Source organism: Ochotona curzoniae, unplaced genomic scaffold (genome assembly GCF_017591425.1).
Source record: "Ochotona curzoniae isolate NIBS_2020 unplaced genomic scaffold, NIBS_Ocur_1.0 contig_3498, whole genome shotgun sequence".
NCBI lineage: Eukaryota > Metazoa > Chordata > Mammalia > Lagomorpha > Ochotonidae > Ochotona > Ochotona curzoniae.
In genome coordinates this window covers 15307702-15320896 of record NW_024465885.1, presented here as the reverse complement: position 1 = coordinate 15320896, position 13195 = coordinate 15307702, and the positions used below count along the sequence as shown (strand labels likewise).

The following is a 13195-nucleotide window of genomic DNA, read 5'->3' as shown; positions in this document are numbered from 1 at the left end:
TTGGAAGGAGATATATTAGAGTCTAAAACCTGCCAAATGTATAAGCACAGAGTTAACTTTAGTTTGGTGGAAATCTGCTCAAGAGGGCTGCATTAGTATTCACTATTTACTCTTTGTAAAAATATTTCTTTTTATTGGAAAGCCATATTTACAGAGAAGGAGAGACAGAAAGATTTTCCATCTGCTGGTCCCCTCCCCAAGTTGCCTCAACATCCAGAGCTGAGCTGATCTGAAGTCAGGAGCCAGAAGCTGGGTCTCTCACGCGGGTGCAGGGTCCCAAAGCTTTGGGCCGTCCTCGACTGCTTTCCCGGGCCACAGGCAGGGAGCTGGAAGGGAAGTGGAGCAGCCAGGATACAAACCCATATGGGATCCTAGCACATGCAAAGCGAGAATTTTAGCCACTAGGCTACTCTGCTGCTCCCTCTTTACTGTTAGTGTACATAAAATTTCCTGTTTTTCTTTGTTTTCTGAGCAGCAAACAGATTCCCAAGGAGGTATGAATGAATAAAGAGTAACTAACCCTATCAATTGGCAGTACAGTTGGATAAAAATAACAGAAAAGCTAGTTAGGAGTTTCTGAAACAAAGAATTTACTTTTTCTCGTGTATCAAGAACGGAAGAAGCACCTTGTTGGAAGGAGTTAACCCACTCACTGGTAAGTAGTAGAGTGGAGATTTCTCTGTATGTCAACTTTAGCAGATAGTTCATGCTGCCTTCCTTTCTCCTGCTTGCAGAACTGTCTGCTGCACCTCCAGGCTGGCACTGCTTTCAGGTCAAAGCAATCAAGCACAACATAATGGAAGTATCTGCCAGGTCTTTCTATTTTCATTGGGAAACAAAAAACTTTTGTCAAATCATAGCTAGGACACTTCTACTTAGATTTTATTAGTCAGAATTTGGCCTCAGAGTTATCCCAAATGAATGAATATTGGTAAGTGTAGTGCATTTTACTCACTATACACATAGAGAAATCCATTGATGTGGATATTTAAATTATAAACAGTATTTGGAGCATAGTTATATTTGTTAATATGAAAAGAAAGGTAGGCTATAGCAAATTTAGGAGTAGTTATTTAGAGAATGTGAAATGGTAGCTCCTTTTTATTTGTATTATAGAACATTTTACAATAAAATACTTTAGTACTGTTAAAGGATGAAGAATGATTATTAAGGAAATATGACGCTGGAGATGTTAGTACTTACTTCATACTTTAATTTGTACTAAAGAAATAGCTCTGTTTAATAAAATGTTGGAGATATATTAAACTATCCTCTGTACCATAAAATAACCAAAAAATGGAACAAAATTGCCTGTCTTCAAAAAATGACTCTGATAAAATGCAGATTTAGTTTCAAACCTAACTCAAATTACATCCTAAGGAAATTATGTACATTTTGGGGGGTACCAAGATGCATGTATATTTTAACTCCATTTTCCTCCTACTTTTTGAATTATTTATGTGTAAATGTGTGTGAGTAACTTGTGTAATACCCAGGGGTGAAATTCTTTGTTGTTCTGGCCTGGCGCGGTAGCCTGGCTACTAAAATCCTCACCTTGCATGCACAAGGATCCCATTTGGGCATCGGTTCTCATCCTGGCAGCCCTGCTTCCCATCCAGCTCCCTGCTTGTGGCCTGGAAAAGCAGTCAAAGATGGCTCCACCCCAAACCTTGGGACCCTGCTCCCGTGTGGGAGACCTGGAAGAGGCTCCTGGCTCCTGGCTTTGGATTGGCTCAGCTCTGGCCATTGTGGCCACTTGGGGAATGAAACATCAGACAGAATATCTTCCTCTCTGTTTCTCCTCCACTCTGTATATGTGACTTTCCAATAAAAATAAGTCTTAAAAAATAGTGTTCATATGAACCAAATTGAAGAATTTTAGAGGGGTGTAGGTTTTATTGGATGTGCAAGTAATAGAATATTAATAATCCTAAGAACAATACACTTTTACAGAACAATATCATGTACTACATGTATATACACAAAATAATGCAATGTAAATAAAATTCAAATATTTAAATCAGATTTTTTTTAAAGATTTATTTATTTATTGGAAAGTCAGATATACAGAGAGGAGGAGAGACAGAGAGGAAGATCTTCCATCCGATGATTCACTCCCCAAGTGAGCGCAACTACTAATGCTATGCCGATCTGAAGCCAGGATCCAGGAACTTCTTCCATGTATCACACATGGGTGTAGGGTCCCAAAGCTTTGGGCCGTCCTCGACTGCTTTCCCAGGCCACAAGCAGGGAACTGGATGGGAAGTAGAGCTGCGGGATTAGAGCCAGCATCCATATGGGATCACAGTGCATTCAAGGCGAGGACTTTAGCCACTAGGCCATGCTGCCGGCCCCTAAAATCAGAATTTTTATAAGAATAAAAGTGAGTAAATTTTACTTAAGTACGTATCAACCTATAAATATCTATTATTTACAAAAGCACTAAAATCACTATTTTAATGGATTGAAAGTGTTTCAAAAAGGAAACCAAGTGACATTTTATTAAAGTAGTTGTTTTATTAATGTGCAAAACATACAATGAGGTATGAACAAATGCTGTATGTTACTTTTGAACATTTTTATGCTATCATGAAAATTTTTATTTTCTTCTTTTTCTGAAAATGGGCAGTTAAAATTTTTACATGGATAAAAATGAGATTTTTAAGTCATGAGTTCCTAATTGTAAGTTGCTAATGATATGGGAGAGGACTCCCTCTAGGAGATTCTTGAAGCGACCTTACCCCTTTTAGTCCTGTTAAGTGCTTTTCTACAGTAATCAAAACTCAAAGGAGCATGTCCTGGGAGATTTACTGAACGTAAAGGAACTGCCACTTTCCACCTGAACCAGTCATTCCTTATTTTAGCTACAGCTAAGCCACTTGACAGAAAATATTTAGAAGTTCATTTATTGCAAAGGATCGATGGTCATTGCACAGTGTCCACTTACTTAGTCTTTTTTCCACTGTTGCATAAGTTTTTCCTTGCTCTTTATCTTGCTAAGTTTTTCCTCCTTTTTTTTCCACTTGTCAATCACTAGAGCAGAGATTTATTTGATCTCTAAAGTGCCCTCTCCCCCTTTTTCTCACAAGTTCTATGTGATAGTTCTAACTTTAACATACGTTTGAATGAACTCAGACGTCGTAATATGCTCATTCTTTTTCTTTTGTCCTGGAAAGGGGTTTGATATTCTTCATTTCTAATATATAGATGTTGCTGATGTAACCTTGACTGCAATTTTAGAATTATGTCTTTCTTTAAAAATAGCCACTGTTGCGAAACAACACCAAAGCTGGTTACAGGCATTGTTGTAGAACCCCTAAATGTGTCTGTTTGCCTAGCATGCAGAAACTTATGTAAGAGTGGTCATTGAAGAAAGTAAGTATTTATTGCTAAGCTCAAGGCAGGGGTGCCAGAAGCTACTGCTTAACTCCCCAGGCTACCTAAAGAGTTAGGAATATATGTTCTAGGGTGAAATTGGGCTAAGTGGTGTGTGATCATCTTGTATTCAAGTTCTTGATTAGCCACTGGTGCTGTGCTCCTTAGGGAATTTATGATAGTCATTTGGGCTTCAGTTGCTCCGAGGTTATATGAATGCAGCAGTTATATTCAGTCCAGGTTATAGTCTGCCCAGGCCTGTAATCTCCCTACCCAGATCACTTCAGATAATGCTGGGAATTGAGGTTCTCATCCATTCCAGACTTCAACTCCAGGGATTAGAACCTAGGAAAGTCAGCTGGATCACTCTGTAAGCCAGTAAATTCCTTTTGATAAAAGGTAGGTAAGGACACCTTGTGCTAAGGGAGACAGGCAGAATACCGGGTTCTGCTTTTATATATGGGAGTTTGGTTTCAGCACCAATCCCTTGGGCTCTGCTCCTGAGGTTATGATTTAGTACAACCAAGGTATATTCTGGAGTGTTAGTTTTTCTTGATACTTCCCAGTTGAAAACTTATCATTATTCAGTGACCTGCATGGATGTTCATGCTCATGGTGTTCTTCTGCCAAAGTCTAAATATGCTAAAGTGAGAACAGTGCTATTTTGTACAGTTGTTTCTTTCATAGTCCTGTCAACTGAATCACAGACTGTTTCTAAGAGGAAAATCCAGTTACTATTGCTTATGTGACTGGGTAGGGGAAGCTAACTGAACTACTAGTTCATGAAGAACTGAAGGAGCATTTATTTTTATAATGTAATTTGAATTGTTTTGAAATTATCTTTCACTTTTTAAAACACTTAGCAATGAAGATTTATAGGTCTTTAAAGGCAATGATAATTTCAGAATCTGGTATTTCATGCACATACAATATACTCTATAAAGCCTCAGCTCCATGAGTTTGGGCATGTAGTTATTTTATCAATAGAAATATATTTTCCAAACATGACTAAAATGATAGAATTAATTTAATTTGACGTCACAATTGAAGAAATCAAAAGCACTACAAAGTGAAGTTTTTGAAATAGTGCAAGTATTTTGCAAAGGCTTTATTCCTTCTGAATCCTACAAGCGTGGAATTACTGCTTGTGCTTCTCAAATTCTAGAATATGAAAGAAGTGCCCCAGAATATATTGAGCAAAGCTTTCTATCCTTCAAGTCTTTACTTTCATCATTTTCCCACTGCAGATTAAGAAATCCCTTTATCCTCCAAAGATGCTCTTCTGGGTTTAAACCATGCTAAAAATCTTGCCAAAAATTAATGACACATGTAGTCTTGGCTCACTATGTGTTATATTGTTACATTTTAACTTTTTCATGCTAGAAGTGAATATGCTCCCTCTTGTTAAGCAAGTCAGATTTGCCTTAGACAACACAATTCTCTGAGCAATTCTATTCTGCCTTCTTAACAAATATGCACTCAGAGCTTCACAGCCCAACTGAATTAAGCCATCTTCCTAAGACCAAAACAAGCCAGCAATGCATAACGATTCACTGCTTTCATTCAGTTTTCCTAATAACTTTAAAGTCAGTAACAGAGTTGGACAGTTTCAGAGCATCTTTAGAATATTCTTCAGTGCGGAAACCATGAAAGATGTTTCTAGTGCAAGCCCAGAATGCTTTTTCATATTTTTTCTTATTAACTTCTTCAGATAAAAGCTGCATAATATTATAAATATATGCAGTGCATATTACTGTGCAACAGAAAACCCACTGGGTTTTCCCCAGATTCTTTAAATCAAAATACAGTCTATGTCTAATCGTTTACTTTGCCTAAACTCTACTGGTGCCTAACTATAAGAAACAGGCAATTCTAAGGAAGTATTGTTAGAGGCAAAGGTGATTGAGTGAGAGAAAGAGAGGCTTTTAGTTCAGGCAAAGGGTTGTATTAGGGGAGAGAATCTTACAGACCCCTCCCTGGTGGGAAAAAAACCAGGACCACTTCCACATGGTGGGGTTGACTGTGTGAGAGAAATAGCTACCCAGGATGCACAATACTGGACATGTATATATTTTGTGCATAGGGGATGGGAATATATGGCAGCTCCTCAATTTGTACATGCAAGGAGTGACCTGTAGCAAAGGTATTCTTCATGGTGGGTTGAGACAAGCTCTGCGTTGGTACTTGTAGAGCATTCTAAAATTCCTGAGGAGATAAGGCCTGGGTGTTCCATCTTGGACTCACTGTCATTCTACCTCAGGCCAACACTCTGCTCTGCCAAACTAACACATCTCCAGGGCATTAATCATGATTTTGAATTCAAGAACACCTTAATATAGTCACCTATGGTAAGTAAAGGGTGATGGTCAGAAGATGAGTGATCCAGGTTTAAACTGACCAAAATAATTTACCACGTCTGTTCTCAGTTCAACTGAAGCATTCTGGAGAGCTGTCTCTAGGTACCATCCAGGATTGTCAAATTGTTTTGCCTTTCCTCCACTTAGCATATGCACCTAGTTGAAATGACAGGAACAGAACAGAACAAAGCAAAACAAAGAAAGATAGCACTGGAATACCCAGTTGGGCAGTCATTGCTGATGTTTACCTGGAAATATCCCACCAAATAGTGTCCTTAGCCAAGGATTTGTAGACCCCCACCAGGCTAGTCCCATTCATAGGCCTCCACAGTCTCCTTCCTAAAAGGAGGAATATAGCCTGCCAAAAAAAAAAAAAAAGAGAAGAGAGAAGGTAAGCAGTGGGCAGAGATTTCGCCCTATAACGTAAACAGCTTGGCTAGTAGCTTGGCTGGAAGCTCTTGCAAGTGGTATAAGGTCCCATGGAGACCACTCAACCATCACCTGTCATCCTTACTCACTGTAAGGCAAAAAAGGATTCAAAGAAAAAGGGAGATATAACTCTTACTCAGATGAAGTAAGACTGGCTTGAGCAGGAAGCCAATTTCTTGTACCCTACTTCACATGATACCAAATGTTGGAAAAGAGGCATAGGACAGAGAGAAAGACAGGATAGGAACTCACAGTCAAATTGAATTTACTAAAGAAAATTAATTTTGTGTAGATGGCCAACTGCTGGCATGTAGACAGAGCGAAAATGTGATAATGGTTTAAATTTAAATTATGTTAAAGATATTTACATTTTAAAGATTTATTTTATTTTTATCTGAGAGGCAAAGTTATGGAGAGAGGGAAAGATGTATGCAAGACAAAAAGTGAGTCATATTGATTAATAACTTATGTTTTACAGGTGGTTCTTTCATTTTTATAAGGATCCCTGAAAATATATTTTAAATGTATAAACTAACCAGTTACTAAGTCATTTCCCAAGCACTAAAAAATATTGTGAAACACTTGAGTTGCTTTTTCAGACATTGGTTTATTTGAGCCAAATCCAGTCTAGACAGGTGAAAAATATTGCTCTCTTATCAAAAACAGAAGGGAGGCAAACCACAAGTCAGCTCTAAGAACTGTTAAAGTAGTTGATCCTGGGTATCTTCACTTCAGCATGGCATAACACAATGCACAGATGAAACTCACATAGCCCAGCTCCAATCCTCAGATGGAGGGTTCTGTTATTTATTAAGTCCATGAGATAGGATGAAGAAGTACATCTATTCTTTCTGCTATACAAGGAATTTTCTGATCATTTTCAGAATATTCATACTTACCTACCTCTTGGTGGTGAGAGCAGTTAGTCACAGTGAGAGAAGATAAGTAAAAACCAGAAGAATGATACTCACTAGATGTAGTTCTTGCCATTATAAGTTCCTGATTTTCAGGAACTTCTGCTGGGGAGAAATGTGAAACTCTTCCATTTTAGATTGCCAGTATTATCTATAGGTATGTATTCAACATTTTTTTTCTTTGAAATATGGATGAAGCTATTATAATCTGTTTAACTTCCTTGGGTCAAGAAATAACTGCTAGCTCGTATTGCAGTTAGGCCTAAAAATACTCCTCACCCACATTTTCATCACCATTTAGTCTTTGTTTCCAGTCTGAGGTACTACCTACCTAGTAATTAGGAGTTAAGATAATGGTTCTCCTGCATAGACTTGGTATATTTTGCTGACTTAACCTTTCTTTGCTTTTTTGGTACAACACCTTATCACTTTAACTTGGGCAAACAAATTCAGAAGAGTGGTTTATCGGGCCTGGCGAGATAGCGTAGTGGTTAAGGTCCTCTTTGTCTTGAACATGCCAGGATCCCATATGGGTGCCAGTTCTAATCCCGGCAGCTCCACTTCCCATCCAGATCCCTGCTTATGGCCTAGGAAAGCAGTAGAGAATGGTCCAAACCTTGGGACCCTGCACCCGCGTGAGAGACCTGTCGGAGGTTCCTGGCTCCTGGCTTCAGATCGGCGCAGCACTGCCTTTGCGGCCACTTGGGGAGTGAATCATCGGACAGAAGATCTGTCTCTCTGTCTCTCTTCCTCTCTGTATATCTGACTTTCCAATAAAAACAAATAAAAAAATCTTTTTTAAAAATAGTGGTTTATCCGTAGAGGATAGTCCTCAGCAAAGAACCCCAGGCACCTTCAATGAAAAGGTAGAAAATGAGTCTGGGAAAACTGTGGAAACGGAGCTGGGAACAGTTCCACCTAAGAATGTATCTTCTCAGAGCTGGATCTGTAGTGCAGCATGGTAAGCACTGCATGGAGTGCTGGCATTGCCATATGAATATCTGTTTGTATCTCTGGTGCTCCACTACCAACCCAGTTCCCTGCTAGTTCACATGGGAAAGTACTGGGGTCACTGCACCCATGTGCATGACCCACACAAAGCTCTTGGATCCTGGCTTAAGCTTAGCCCAGTCCCAGCTATTGTGGACCAAACCAGTGGCTGGAAGGTCTTTTGCTACCTCTCCCTCTGTAACTCTGCCTTTTAAAATATATAAATGTATTTTTAAAAAGAATGGCTCTTCTCTAGCTTGATTTCTGTCTTCCCTGAAATGTTAACATATTTAGGAGTAGTTATATATGTACTTTTTTTTTCCAAAAAGTTCACAAGAAAGTATCTATATGCAATACTTGTTGAAACAACAAAATACGAATCTTTTAATTCCATTTTCCCACAAACTTTTGGAGTACCCTTATATGCAGTAACAGGTGTTAGCAGTTATACAAATAGTCTGTTCTGTTAGCAGATAATCAAAAGATTTTCAATTATTTACCAACCTTTGGTTATTTGTCATAATTTCTGGTGTCTCCAGGTCTTAAGTAACTCTGACAGTATTTAATTTTCTAGTGGCAGTTTACACAAATCCCTGTTGACCCCACATTCCCACTCAGCATGCTCTGTCTGAGGATAGCAGGAACTAGCCCAGTATTGCTCTACAGAGAAACTTGTATGCTGGGACAACGTATATAATCACTCTTAAAAGCAATAGAATTTCTAGATAATTTTACAAAACTTGATTGATCATGGTTAACCATTGCCTGGTTTAATAGTGGGATTAGGTATGGGCTAAATTTGTACTATGTGTGAAATGTCATGTATCACTGATAACTTTTTAAAAGATTTGTTTATTTTTATTGGAAAGTCAGATTTACAGAAAGCGGAGATGGAGAGAAAGACCTTCCATCCATTGTTTCACTCCCCAAGTGGCTGCAACAGCTGGAGTTGAGCAAGGCGAGGGCTTTAGCCACTAAGCTATTGTGCTGGGCCCCCACTGATAAATTTTAAAGCCTATCTCTGACTTTTTGTCTGTGTTTTAGATAAACCTCATTCATTGAGATCCCTGTCATATTGCAGTAGGCCAAACGTGAGCTATTCACAGAGTAGAGTTGGAGAAGAGAGGGGTGATTAGTGTTCTGAATGCAGGGTTAACAGATCTAACAAGTCTTCGGATCTCATCTGATCACTACTACTGTGCTGACTTTCGCTGTAGCATTGTCACTCAAGGTGCCACTAGACATCCTAAGGAAACACAAAGGAGAAAAATGTGTTTCCCTACCACCAGATTAATTCCATGATGTCTGCAGTTGTAATGTTCTTCTCTTTTGATATCAAAATTAGGTTCAGCTGCTAGACATCTGCTTCCCCAGAAATGTGATTTGATACAAGAGAACAGGTTTATACTGGAGGCCAGATTCTTTGGGGAGGAGCAGATATCTTTAGTGTCAAAGGAGCTTTTCCCAATGTGCATGGTAACAGGAGGACTTTCACACACAAAAGTCAACTTTAGGAAGTTTTCATAATGGTTTATAAGGTCTGTTCTGGTGTTTTTTTTTGATGCCTTGAGTTTCCACTTCTTTACATCTAAAGGTTTTATATCAGCATCTGTTGAATAATTATATGATCGGTAGCAAGATTAATGGTTATTTTTGTTAATTATAATATGAGAAGGGAAGAAGATGAACTTTCTTACAGTTAGAGATGTGTGGCTAGTCACAAAATCAGAATGTTAAAGGGAAAGATTTATTCAGTTGTTTATACCATTACTTGGCATGCTTATTGTCTAAGTATTGCACGTTTGTCTGTTGCAGTCCTAAGGCTGCCTTCTTGGTATGTCCATTGCTCTATTGCTTAACCTTTGCGCCTCATTCAGTCTCATAAGAGAGATTACATCCTGTATAAATCCAACATGTGCCTTCTCCAGAGGGACTCTAATTCAATGCTATTCCTTGGTCTTTTTGCAGTCCCATGGCACATAGTTATTAGAGGAAGAATCACCTCCTGATTAGAGTCATGGGATGTTTTCAAGGCAATATGGTGACCATAGCCACAAACATTTTCAGGATGCTTTCTATAAAGGAAAAAAAATGGGAGTGGTGGGTGGTTATATTGAGGTTGGGATTTTTGCAGATGTAGCCTAATCAGCTGCCTGACATATCTCTGCATCTCCTCCAACTTGTTTTCCAACATGCATTACAGTACCCAGATTACCCTGACGTTGGAGAACAGTTTTAGTGTTGGCACTAACCTAATCAGAGAGGATGCCTCCCATGGCAGACTTTTTTTTGGCATCTTTCAGTTAATTTTGAGTCAGTTGTTCTGTTATCCATTCATTCTGTTGGCCATTGAGCGATAGTAGACATAGAAATTCCACTTCATTTCATATATTTCTCAGACAAAGAAAAATATTCCTTGGTCAGAGTGAAGTCATACTAACCATCTAAAATTCCTTTAATCAAGGGTGGCAATACCTGTGTTCACAGATTAGAGTAGAATGACAATATCGTGTACTAATGGCTTAGGACCAGAGATCCAATGCTATCAATCTGATAGACCCATGAGTCCCATCCCAACCCTTGGTTAATGTGTCCTGGTTCTCATCTTAGGATGATATGTATGCCTTTACAATAATCATGCAATTGTGCTGTTTCTTTAGTCTTGAAATAATTTTAAGTGATTCTTGAAAATCAGTTTGGCCTATTTGTGAATCTTTGGTAGACATCTGTGGCCATTTACTGATATGGTTATTATGCAATAGACATAAGTTTGGTTGTCATGAGGATTCCATTTATGTGATTTTAAAAGGTCCTTCATTATAAGTATCCACTTGAATGACTAATGTTTTCCTTCTTAGGAAACAAGCTGCTGGCATAGTCCTTATTGCTGCACAGAGACTTACCTCGAGAGTCCTATTATTCAGTTGCTATTTTCCTGATTCTATGGGTAGACCATTGGCAACAGTCCATTAGTTTGTTGTCTGTCAGCAATGCCCACGTTGCCTTGTACCCAGAGCCGAGCGGAGGGACTAGGGTTACAAAAAAGACAACACATAGTGGGTCATTCTTGTAAAGATAATGCCATTTATTCAAAGTTGACCTGCTTCTTTTGTAGTCTGCTTGGCTCCTCCCAGTACTTTCCCAATGCTCAAGCAACTCCTAAGCTCCCCTGGGGGCATCTTAAAAAAGGGAAAGCAGGAAAGAGGAAACTTGTGGTCAAGCGAGGGGCTAAATGTATCAGGCCATGATTGCCCATCCTGTTACACCTTGAGAAACAAGCTAAGCTGTGGATTTAACCCTTGGGAGACAGGGGCCTACAGTTGTTAATAAAAATATCAACAATATGGTGGCAAGAGTTTATTACATGGCGATTATCACTGTACATAATTTCGCTCATTGATAAGAATGATCATCTCCAATCTCAGTTAAAACATAACCGTTTTCTAGCCAGGTGGAGGTGACTCAGTAGCCATCAATTGTCCTAAGTTTAATAGAGCATTTACTAAATAACACCATCCCGATGGTAGACACATCTTTGAATCTTGAGCTTTAAAAGGCAGAGGAGGAACCACAACATCCCCTACATCTTGCTAAGTCACTTTGGGTAAGTTGTCCATGCTGTCCCATTTGGACCCATCTTGGATTTTGAACATTTGGTGACTGAATCCTGTGGTGTCTATCCAATTGTATTGATAGAATTCATAAGCACCTGAGTGAGAATAGACAGTTCAGGACAAATTCACTTCCACAGAGATAGAAAATTCCAAAAGTAGCATCAACAGTTCTTAAACCATAGCTGTGTTTTGCTTTTGGTTTGTCTTTTGTTTTTATTCATTTCATATGCAGAACACTGCAGAGAGCCAGAGACATAATTCTTTTGTACATTAGTTTATTCTACAAATAGCCATAATTTCTAGGGCTTGTTTAGGCCACAGTTAGGAATCTGGAACTCCACCTGGGTCTCCCACCTGGATTCAGGAATCCAAGTACATCAACTGTCTTCCACTGCTTTGATAGGCACACTAGAAGGGAGCAGAGTTGGTAGAGGCAGTGGGATTTGATCTTGGTAGGATCCAGCATTACAGATGACAACATAACCAGTTATGCCACATGTGAGCCTTATGATTGCTGTTTGAATGAATTTTCAATCTGCTTTTTAAAGCAGATTGTCTTACACTAGTTGCATTACAGGTCTCATGATGATACATGCCAAGAGAATACCAAAGTAGAATATATGCTGTAACCACCAAAGAGGCCCTTTAGTTACTCTCTAGTTATTTACAAGTGTTGGGACTGGAGTTTTTGTTTGATTGTTTCTGGATTTTTTTAAACTATTTCATTGGAAAAGCAAATTTACAGGGAGAAAGTTAAACAGAGAGGAAAATATCTTGCATCCACTGGTGGTTCACTCCCCAAAGGACTAGAGTAGCTGGAACTGAGCCAACACAAAGCCAGAAACCAAGAGCTGTTTTCAGATCACCCCCATGGGTGCAGAGTTCCGAGGGATTTTTTGTCATACTCTGCTGCTTTTCCATGACATAAGAAGGGATCTAGATGGTAAGTGGAGCAGCCTGGACACAAACCAGTACCCATATGGGATTCCTGCACTTGGAGGTGGAGGACTAGCCAGTTGCTCCAACACTGGCCCTCTGGGTTTATCTTTTTGTACTTCCTACTGGAGAGCTTGTCCCTGAACTTTATGAGTTAAAATGCAATAGTTTTAGTCATTCCATTGATGTCGATGTGCAGTTCCACACCCACTTGCTTTCCACTGTACTCTGCTATCTGGATATCACTGAAGGAAGAGGTGACTGTAACTTCTAGTGGAACTTGGGCTTGATGATGGCCAAGTCCTGTTCACTCATGACATATTAGAAAGGAATTCTTATATTCCAACGGAAGCACAATGAGAATGAACACATGCTGTTTCAAGCAAATGTGTTTTGGTCCTAACTCTCATTGCATAAAAGGAATGAAGAAAAACTGACTGAGGCATGGGTTTTCACCACCTGAGTGATGGTGATTTCTCATCAGTGTTTTAATATTCCACTATACATTCTCCTAAACAGTTTACTGAATATGCAGTTTTGTAAGCCATAGAGAGTGCACCACAATAGCTTGAATCTTTGT

The 13195-nt window shown here is 39.1% G+C and overlaps 1 protein-coding gene across 1 annotated transcript in view; it reads left to right on the top strand.

Annotated features, from left to right (window-relative positions):
- The window catches only part of EPHA6 (EPH receptor A6), a 795505-nt gene that overhangs the window by 363953 nt on the left and 418357 nt on the right, over positions 1-13195 (top strand).